Source organism: Oncorhynchus gorbuscha, linkage group LG05 (genome assembly GCF_021184085.1).
Source record: "Oncorhynchus gorbuscha isolate QuinsamMale2020 ecotype Even-year linkage group LG05, OgorEven_v1.0, whole genome shotgun sequence".
Taxonomy (NCBI): Eukaryota; Metazoa; Chordata; class Actinopteri; order Salmoniformes; family Salmonidae; genus Oncorhynchus; species Oncorhynchus gorbuscha.
Genome location: NC_060177.1, coordinates 87,238,162 through 87,249,366, shown reverse-complemented (window position 1 = coordinate 87,249,366; position 11,205 = coordinate 87,238,162).

Below are 11,205 nucleotides of genomic sequence, written 5' to 3'. Positions count from 1 at the left end.
TAGAAGGCCAGCATCCCGGAGTCACCTCTTCACTGTTGACGTTGAGACTGGACAGAGGAACTCTGCCTAGAAGGCTAGCATCCCGGAGTCACCTCTTCACTGTTGACGTTGAGACTGGACAGAGGAACTCTGCCTAGAAGGCCAGCATCCCGGAGTCACCTCTTCACTGTTGACGTCTGGACAGAGGAACTCTGCCTAGAAGGCTAGCATCCCGGAGTCACCTCTTCACTGTTGACGTTGAGACTGGACAGAGGAACTCTGCCTAGAAGGCCAGCATCCCGGAGTCACCTCTTCACTGTTGACGTTGAGACTGGACAGAGGAACTCTGCCTAGAAGGCTAGCATCCCGGAGTCACCTCTTCAATGTTGACGTTGAGACTGGACAGAGGAACTCTGCCTAGTCCCGGAGACTGTTGAGGCCAGCATCCCGAAGGCCAGTCACACTCTTCACTGTTGACGTTGAGACTGAACAGAGGAACTCTGCCTAGAAGGCCAGCATCCCGGAGTCACCTCTTCACTGTTGACGTTGAGACTGGACAGAGGAACTCTGCCTAGAAGGCTAGCATCCCGGAGTCACCTCTTCACTGTTGACGTTGAGACTGGACAGAGGAACTCTGCCTAGAAGGCTAGCATCCCGGAGTCACCTCTTCACTGTTGACGTTGAGACTGGACAGAGGAACTCTGCCTAGAAGGCTAGCATCCCGGAGTCACCTCTTCACTGTTGACGTTGAGACTGGACAGAGGAACTCTGCCTAGAAGGCTAGCATCCCGGACTCACCTCTTCAATGTTGACCGAGAGACTGGTGTTCTGCGGGTACTATTTAATGAAGCTGACAGTTGAGGAATTGTGAGGCGTCTGTTTCTCAAACTAGACACTCTAATGTACTTGTCCTCTTGCTCAGTTGTGCCCCGGTGCCTCTCTCTCTCATCATTCCATTCTGGTTAGTGCCAGTTTGCTCTGTTCTGTGAAGGGAGCAGTACACAGCGTTGTGCGAGATCTGTAGTTTCTTGACAATTTCTTGTATAGAATAGCCTTCATTTCTCAGAAAAAGAATAGCCCGACGAGTTTCAGAAAAAGTGTTTCTGACCATTTTGAGCCTGTAATCGAACCCACAAATGCTGATGCTCCAGATGCTCACCTAGTCTAAAGAAGGACAGTTTCATTGCTTCTTAATTAGAACAACAGATTTCAGCTGTGCTAAAATAAGTGCAAAAGGATATTCTAATGATCAATTAGCCTTTTAAAATGATACATTTGGATTAGCTAACACAACGTGCCATTGGAACACAGGAGTGATGGTTGCTGATAATGGGCCTCTGTACGCCTATGTAGATATTCCATTAAAAATCAGCCGTTTCCAGCTACAATAGAAATTTAGAACATTAACAATGTCTACACTGTATTTCTGATCAATTTGATGTTAATTTAATGGACAAAAAATGTGCTCTTCTTTACAAAACAAGGACATTTCTAAGTGACCCCAAACTTTTGTGAAGTGTGTGTACAGTACCAGTACCAGTCCAAAGTTTGGACAGACCTAATCATTCCAGGGTTTTTCATTACTTTTACTATTTTCTACATTCTAGAATATTAGTGAAAACATCAAAACTATGAAATAACACATATGGAATCATATAGTAACCAAAAAAGTCTTAAACAAACAAAATATATTATATATTTGAGATTCTGGAAAGTAGAGATCCTTTCTCTTGATGACAGCTTCGCAAATTACTGGCATTCTCTCAACCAGCTTCATGAGGTAATCACCTGCAATGCATTTAAATGCAACAGGTGTGCCTTGTGTCTTGTTAAAAGTTAATTTGTTGAATTTAAGAACTTTGAAAGTTTCTTCAAGTGCAGTCCCAAAAACCATCAAGCGCTGTGATGAAACTGGTTCTCATGAGGACCGCCATAGGGAAGGAAGACCCAGAGTTACCTCTGATGCAGAAGATAAGTTCATTAGAGTTACCAGCCTCAGAAATCTGCAATTAACTGCACCTCAGATTGCAGCCCAAATAAATGCTTCACATAGTTCAAGAAACAGACACGTCTCAACTGTTCAGAGGAGACTGTGTCAATCAGGCCTTCATGGCTGAATTTCTGCAAAGAAACCACTACTAAAAGACACCAATAATAAGAAGAGACTTGCTTGGGCCGAGAAAAAACTAGCAATGGACATTAGACCGGTGGAAAGTTGTCCTTTGGTCTGATGAGTCCAAATTTGGGATTTTTGGTTCCAACCTCCGTGTCTTTATGAGATAAAGAGTAGGTGAACGGATTATCTCCGCATGTGTGGTTCCCACCGTGAAGCATGGAGGAGGAGGTGTGATGGTGTGGGGGTGCTTTGCTGGTGACACTGTCAGTGATTTATTTAGAATTCAAAGCACACATAATCAGCATGACTACCCCAGCATTCTGCAGCCATACACCATCCGATCTGGTTTGTGCTTAGTGAGACTATCATTTATTGTTCAGCAGGGCAATGACCCAAAACACACCTCCAGGCTGTGTAAGGGCTATTTGACTATGAAGGAGAGTGACGGAGTGCTGCATCAGATGACCTGGTCTCCACAATCAACTGACCTCAACCCAATTGAGATGGTTTGGGATGAATTGGACCACAGAGTGAAGGAAAAGCAGCCAACAAGTGGAGGAGGAAATAGATCAAAGAAATGAGGAAAGGAACGTAGGTAATAAGGAATGGGATCTAGAAAAGGAAGAGAGAAAGCAGGGGAAGCAAAGGAATCAAGAAAAGGAGGAGAAGAACCTCGGACCGGAGGAAAGGAAAGAAAATAAGGAAAAGATATGAGGAAAGAGAGCTAGGAAAGACCATGGGCTGTCACATTGTGATTGTCCAATGGGCTGTGACGTTATTAATGATATGAGGAAAGAGAGCAAGGAAAGACCATGGGCTGTCACATTGTGATTGTCCAATGGGCTGTGACGTTATTAATGATATGAGGAAAGAGAGCTAGGAAAGACCATGGGCTGTCACATTGTGATTGTCCAATGGGCTGTGACGTTATTAATGATATGAGGAAAGAGAGCTAGGAAAGACCATGGGCTGTCACATTGTGATTATCCAATGGGCTGTCACGTTATTAATGACCACACTGTGATTATCCAATGGGCTGTCACGTTATTAATGACCACACTGTGATTATCCAATGGGCTGTCACGTTATTAATGACCACACTGGATTATCCAATGGGTTGTCAGATTAATGACCACACTGTGATTATCCAATGGGCTGTCACGTTATTAATGACCACACTGAGATTATCCAATGGGCTGTCAAGACCAATGGGCCACACTGTGATTGTCCAATGGGCTGTCACGTTATTAATGACCACACTGTGATTATCCAATGGGCTGTCACGTTATTAATGACCACACTGTGATTATCCAATGGGCTGTCACGTTATTAATGACCACACTGTGATTATCCAATGGGCTGTCCCGTTATTAATGACCACACTGTGATTATCCAATGGGCTGTAATGTTATTAATGACCACACTGTGATTATCCAATGGGCTGTCACGTTATTAATGACCACACTGTGATTATCCAATGGGCTGTCCCGTTATTAATGACCACACTGTGATTATCCAATGGGCTGTAATGTTATTAATGACCACACTGTGATTATCCAATGGGCTGTAATGTTATTAATGACCACACTGTGATTATCCAATGGGCTGTCATGTTATTAATGACCACACTGTGTTTATCCAATGGGCTGTAATGTTATTAATGACCACACTGTGATTATCCAATGGGCTGTAATGTTATTAATGACCACACTGCGATTATACAACGAACTGTGGTGTTTTTAGTGACTACATTGTCCAATAGGTTGTCTTGTTGTTACTGATACCAATTCCGCGAAACGTCATCTTCTCACCATTGACCAGGCCCTGTCACCTAATCAGTTTGAGATACTGTAGTAATTTCAGACACATTTTTACCAATTCTCTATGGGTCATTAATAACTACCTGCCTCTGTGTTTTCGTGGTACAAGCAGGGCTGGAGAGGGTTAGGGATACTCAAGGCAGACCCAGCCTGGATATCAGTCCATTGACAAACTGCTCGCTCGCACGCAGAAGATCGGAGGAATGACCTCACTGCTCAGTCAGGCATGTGGAGACATACCATCATATCATCCTCATTAGATCATTATAATCACTAAATACATGTGTAGTGATACAAATAAATGTAGCTAGTCGTTGTGGAAGACATTTTATAGATAAAAGCAGAAGTAGCATGATTTTCTCCTTCCAGAAAACAACAGCTGATTCAAAGGGGGTGGAGTTTAAAACACTTCCACGCTAGAAGCTGAGAGGACACTCTTGTGAATCCTCTGCTGAAGTAGGTAATCAATGAGGAGAGCAGACTCCTCCTTTACCTACTAATACATTAACACTCTACTCAACCTCTCAACCACTCATTAGTTTCCCCGTCACTGAGATACATTTATTCACTGGGAGATTCTCATTTGGCCAAAAGTCTGTCCTCTCCTCGACTCCTCTGTCCTTCTCTGTAAGTTGTTCTGAATAAGAGCGTCTGCTGAATGACTAAAATGTAAATGTAATGCTCTGCTCCCAGATGTTTTCCTGTTCAAGAACATCCGTTAGATCGTCAACAGAAACCACCTGTTGTTGGAAACCAGTCTCTAGTTCTGAGGTGCTTTGTGGACACGGGCCCTGATGTAGACCCGTATTCATGAAGAGTGTTCATAACAGTTTGACTTATTAGATCATATTGAAGGAGATTGTTCTGGACTGGGAAAACCTGATCCTAGATCAGACCTCCTGATCTGAGACACTATGAATAAGGGACAGGTCTCCCCTGATCTGAAAGCAGTAAAATACTACTTGAGTAAAAGTCCAAAGGTATTTGGTTTAAAATATACTTGTATGGATCAAAAGTATAAAAGGGGGTACCAAGACAAGTCGCCCATGGGCGTACACTACCTGTAGGTAAACTTGGTTAAGAACACTACCTGTAGGTAAACTTGGTTAAGAACACTACCTGTAGGTAAACTTGGTTAAGAACACTACCTGTAGGTAAACTTGGTTAAGAACACTACCTGTAGGTAAACTTGGTTAAGAACACTACCTGTAGGTAAACTTGGTTAAGAACACTACCTGTAGGTAAACTTGGTTAAGAACACTACCTGTAGGTAAACTTAGTTAAGAACACTAGTTAGAACTGGGCGGACCACCCACTGTATATTTGGTTAGTTAGCTGTATTGAAGTCCAGCTCAGCCCCTTTTCCTGCCCCACATTATATATTCCTGCCCCACATTATATAAAGTGGCATTGTTTATGTGACTAGTGATACCTTTATTACATCCAATTAGTAAAGTGCCTAGATATTGAGTCTATGTTGGCAGCAGCCACTCAATGTTAGTGATGGCTGTTTAACAGTCTGATGGCCTTGAGATAAAAGCTGTTTTTCAGTCTCTCGGTCCCTGCTTTGATGCACATGTACTGACCTCACCTTCTGGATGACAGCGGGATGAACAGGCAGTGGCTCTGGTGGTTGTTGTCCTTGATGATCTTATTGGCCTTCCTGTGACATCAGGTGATGTAGGTGTCCTGGAGGGCAGGTAGTTTGCCCCTGGTGATGCGTTGTGCAGACCTCACTACCCTCTGGAGAGCCTTACGGTTGTGGGAGGAGCAGTTGCCGTACCAGGCGGTGATACAGCCCGACAGGATGCTCTCGATTGTGCATCTGTAGAAGTTTGAGTGTTCAAGCCAAATTTCTTCAGCCTCCTGAGGTTGAAGAGGCTGTTGCACCTTCTTCACCACGCTGTCTGTGTGGGTGGACCATTTCACTGTAGTGAAGTTAAAGTTGTCAAATGAATAGTGTAGTACAGTACAGATGCTCAAAAAAACGACTTAAGAAGTACTTTAAAGTATTTTTTACTAATGTATTCTTACACCACTGTATGAAAGGCATCACTGGCCACAAGGCTCAGCAGTCCTACTCTGAGAAGCTTCAGGAATCCTAGCCAGCAGTTCTCCATACAACACCGCCCCCATCTGGTGTGATTAAGTCATATTTTTGTTGTTGATAATATACCCTTATGATATATCATTCAGTTCATTTCCACATGGGGGGAGGGTCATATGTACCTGTAACTGTAAGTATAACATAGGGTTCCCTGACGTTTTGGGTTCCCATGTTGATGGTGATACTGCAGCTTAGCTTCCACCATGTCATCCCAGGTTGGATCAACATAACATAAGGACTTAATTATCACCAAGGGGAAATGTTGTTTTTATCTGAAATGCTGATTATGAAAGAAGGCTAAACCATAGAATAACAAAGCGGTATATTATTACACTCAGGTTTAAGCACAAACACTGTAAACTGTTGTGGCGTTGACTATCATTAAATGTGAAGACTGTATATTATCAATTCTGTGTAATTTTATTACGTAATTAAAATTAAAATTACATGATAAGTTTTATCAACTTGTAAGTCGGGGCACCACGGGAAAATATTTAAGTGTTTCTCTATTTCCTGAATTAACTCTTCAGATATTTTCATATCTTATCGATTACAGTCACTTATTAATGTCACTTATTAATGTATTAACACCTCATCAGTCATATTCTGAATGTCGCAAACCCTTGGATGTCTGCACCAACCCTAGCATAGAATCAGAGATATACAAATGGGTTTAATGATTTATTTACTAACTAACTAATCAATTCCAGAATAACATGACATAAACACACACACAATTAGTTCACACATGGGTTACTACATGACACAGAGGAAAAGTCCCTAGCGGACAAAACCGATATGACGGCTTGGTAGACAAAGGAAAGGAGATGGGGACCAATCAAGAGCAGGAAACTCATAGCTGATAACTACACTCATAGAAATTATTAATACTTTGAATATGAACAATGGCTCATTAGAAAATAAATTGCAATTGACATATTTATGAGCATATGTCTTGTTGTCTCTCTCTGTGGTCGCCGGTCCATCTGCCAGAAAGTCGCCAGAAAAGTCTCTGGCTGCGTTCCCTAGGAGTCACAGTCTGTCGTAGTTGTTATAATGGATACTTCAGAGTACCATTCGGAACTGTTTTTAGATTGGCTGCGTTTACCAGACTAAAGTATTTAAACAGCTGCAGTCTGAATTGTTCTTTAGTTTATAGTTGTAGTCATTCCATCGTGGGTACTCCGTCCCGGCGTTCTCTGACTCTAGTTTAAATTGCCAACCATTTCAATGTGAGGACTCCGTCCCGGTGTTCTCTGACTCTAGTTTAAATTGCTAACCATTTCAATGTGAGGACTCCGTCCCGGCGTTCTCTGACTCTAGTTTAAATTGCCAACCATTTCAACATGTAGCGACAGCTTCATATTTTTCTCATCTTAACCATTTGAGACGTCCTGCTTCTTGTGGGTCTCTTTGGCGCCGAGTAGTACTTCTTCTATGTTGAACGTTTCAGAGATCCAGCCATTTCAACGTGGAACTCCCTGTCCTGGCCTTATCTTGACTAAATGTACATTTTGTCACCAGTCCTTTTATTCTGGAGTAGAAAAGGGTGGTTCCATGACGCCTGATGTAATGTCTGGCTGACGGGCACGTGGCCACTGACTAGTTAAACTTTATATGAAAATCCTTTCATTTAGAAGGTTAACATCACATTTCATCTTTTCACAAATAGTTTCATTTTTATCACATTTCACAACATTTAGATTCAAACCCAATAATTGATAAATGTACACAACCAAAGACACAGTAATGTGTATTTCCTTCATGAGTAATGTTTGTTCTTCATGAGATCTCCAAGTGAAACAAACTCAACATATGACTGTCCTTTAAGTATCCACAGATCATTCCCAAATTCTCAAAAATATAAATATTGTTTACTTCTCCAATGTTGGGGATTAGTAGTTATGGGAAGAAGAATGTCTGTTCTTCACAGGCTTTCTCCCTCCAAACTCCATGGCAGCGAAGAGAGTTTCTAGCAGGAATTTATGACTGTTGTGAAACGTGGGATGGGAGAGAGAGAGAGAGAGGGAGGGGGGGGCCATCAATTGTGGACTGGCCTCTGGGAGCACTGGGACATTTCCCGTTGGCCCGAGGGTCATTTTGGATTGAGGGTCGCTTTGACCTGCCGTGAATAGTCAATTTGACCAGTGATAATAGAGCAAGCAGGAATGAGGTGACGGAGAAGCCACGCATCAGGCGCGACACTCACTCTCTCGCTGAAGTATCCCCGTGCCAAAAATGACATCAGGTCTCTCCGCTATGCACATAACAACCATCTACCTGCTTCTCTGCACAAAACATTTGACATTTCACACTGTGAAATGGACGGTCAGAAAAGGAAAGTTGGAACGGAGAGGGAGAGAATTAAAAATAGAAAGGCCCTTGCCACAGCTAAATGCTGCAAAATAAGCAACATGTTCGCCAGTAAGGGACCAGGTCAGTCACAAGTAGCCTAGATGACAATAGTGACAAAACGGCTGGTAGGCTAAACAGTTTGCATGTCTTACGTGTTCATAGCAATGAGTGCAACATAGCGGTCATAATGACTGTTGGCAAAATGTTTCAACTAGTAACAAAATAGTAAACCTGGATTATGGACTTGCCAGCATTCGGTTATGACTCATACCACATGAGCGAGGGAAAGTGCTCATACACTGTACAGAGAAACAGGCTACAGTAACCTAACCACGATAAATCCATAAATGTAACGCAGTAGCCTGTGACACAGCACAGGCAATGACAAAGATCATTAGCACCATTAGTACCAGCAGTACAAGTTACTACAATCATATACAGCTCTGAGGGAAAATTAAGAGACCAGTCTTTATTCCACAGCTGTGTTAATGTAGCCTACTGATACACTAATGATAGTGAGTATGATAATAAAAGCAGCAGCAACACTAGAGCTTCAGGTGCTCCTGTATTAATGTAGCCTACTGATACACTAATGATAGTGAGTATTATAGAAGCAGCAGCAACACTAGAGCTTCAGGTGCTCCTGTATTAATGTAGCCTACTGATACACTAATGATAGTGAGTATTATAGAAGCAGCAGCAACACTAGAGCTTCAGGTGCTCCTGTATTAATGTAGCCTACTGATACACTAATGATAGTGAGTATTATAGAAGCAGCAGCAACACTAGAGCTTCAGGTGCTCCTGTATTAATGTAGCCTACTGATACACTAATGATAGTGAGTATAATAGAAGCAGCAGCAACACTAGAGCTTCAGGTGCTCCTGTATTAATGTAGCCTACTGATACACTAATGATAGTGAGTATTATAGAAGCAGCAGCAACACTAGAGCTTCAGGTGCTCCTGTATTAATGTAGCCTACTGATACACTAATGATAGTGAGTATTATAGAAGCAGCAGCAACACTAGAGCTTCAGGTGCTCCTGTATTAATGTAGCCTACTGATACACTAATGATAGTGAGTATTATAGAAGCAGCAGCAACACTAGAGCTTCAGGTGCTCCTGTATTAATGTAGCCTACTGATACACTAATGATAGTGAGTATTATAGAAGCAGCAGCAACACTAGAGCTTCAGGTGCCCTGTATTAATGTAGCCTACTGATACACTAATGATAGTGAGTATTATAGAAGCAGCAGCAACACTAGAGCTTCAGGTGCTCCTGTATTAATGTAGCCTACTGATACACTAATGATAGTGAGTATTATAGAAGCAGCAGCAACACTAGAGCTTCAGGTACTCCTGTATTAATGTAGCCTACTGATACACTAATGATAGTGAGTATAATAGAAGCAGCAGCAACACTAGAGCTTCAGGTGCTCCTGTATTAATGTAGCCTACTGATACACTAATGATAGTGAGTATTATAGAAGCAGCAGCAACACTAGAGCTTCAGGTGCTCCTGTATTAATGTAGCCTACTGATACACTAATGATAGTGAGTATAATAGAAGCAGCAGCAACACTAGAGCTTCAGGTGCTCCTGTATTAATGTAGCCTACTGATACACTAATGATAGTGAGTATTATAGAAGCAGCAGCAACACTAGAGCTTCAGGTGCTCCTGTATTAATGTAGCCTACTGATACACTAATGATAGTGAGTATTATAGAAGCAGCAGCAACACTAGAGCTTCAGGTGCTCCTGTATTAATGTAGCCTACTGATACACTAATGATAGTGAGTATTATAGAAGCAGCAGCAACACTAGAGCTTCAGGTGCTCCTGTATTAATGTAGCCTACTGATACACTAATGATAGTGAGTATTATAGAAGCAGCAGCAACACTAGAGCTTCAGGTACTCCTGTATTAATGTAGCCTACTGATACACTAATGATAGTGAGTATAATAGAAGCAGCAGCAACACTAGAGCTTCAGGTGCTCCTGTATTAATGTAGCCTACTGATACACTAATGATAGTGAGTATTATAGAAGCAGCAGCAACACTAGAGCTTCAGGTACTCCTGTATTAATGTAGCCTACTGATACACTAATGATAGTGAGTATTATAGAAGCAGCAGCAACACTAGAGCTTCAGGTACTCCTGTATTAATGTAGCCTACTGGTACACTAATGATAGTGAGTATTATAGAAGCAGCAGCAACACTAGAGCTTCAGGTGCTCCTGCAGAACGTGGAGATGGTCAGTTCAGAGACACTCAGACCAGGAACCTTCAGGAACAACTGAAGAGCACAAACCTAAACATGTAGGTTCTTTAATTAATATGTGCTTTATGAGATTATCAGTAGGACTGTAATCAGGGGTAATACCTTGCACATTTGTATGTGCTATGATTGGTGTATTTCCAGTGAGTTTGAGGGGGCACCCATAGCCATACATTACCTTAAACTCAGTGTTCAGATGGACTTACCAACATGTAGCCTCATATGTTTGTATTTTATAATGTGGATAACTTTCTTCCCAGATTAACATAGTGGCCAAATTTCTAACTAGTTTGGTAACCGTTGCATCAAATAGGGTTAGCCTACAAAATTAGCGATCTGGTGGTTTGCATGAACAGGGTGGCCTGGGATGGAGTCAAATTCCCAGCCTGAATGATTGTTTCAGTCTGCCACTGGGGGGCGTGATATACACCCAAAAGGGCCAAGTTGTGACACTGTAAAAGGTCAATGTCGATTGGTAAAAACCTAAGAGAAATCCTAAAACAATTCAGAAACATGATGAAGCCAGTCTGAGACCATCTTGCCGT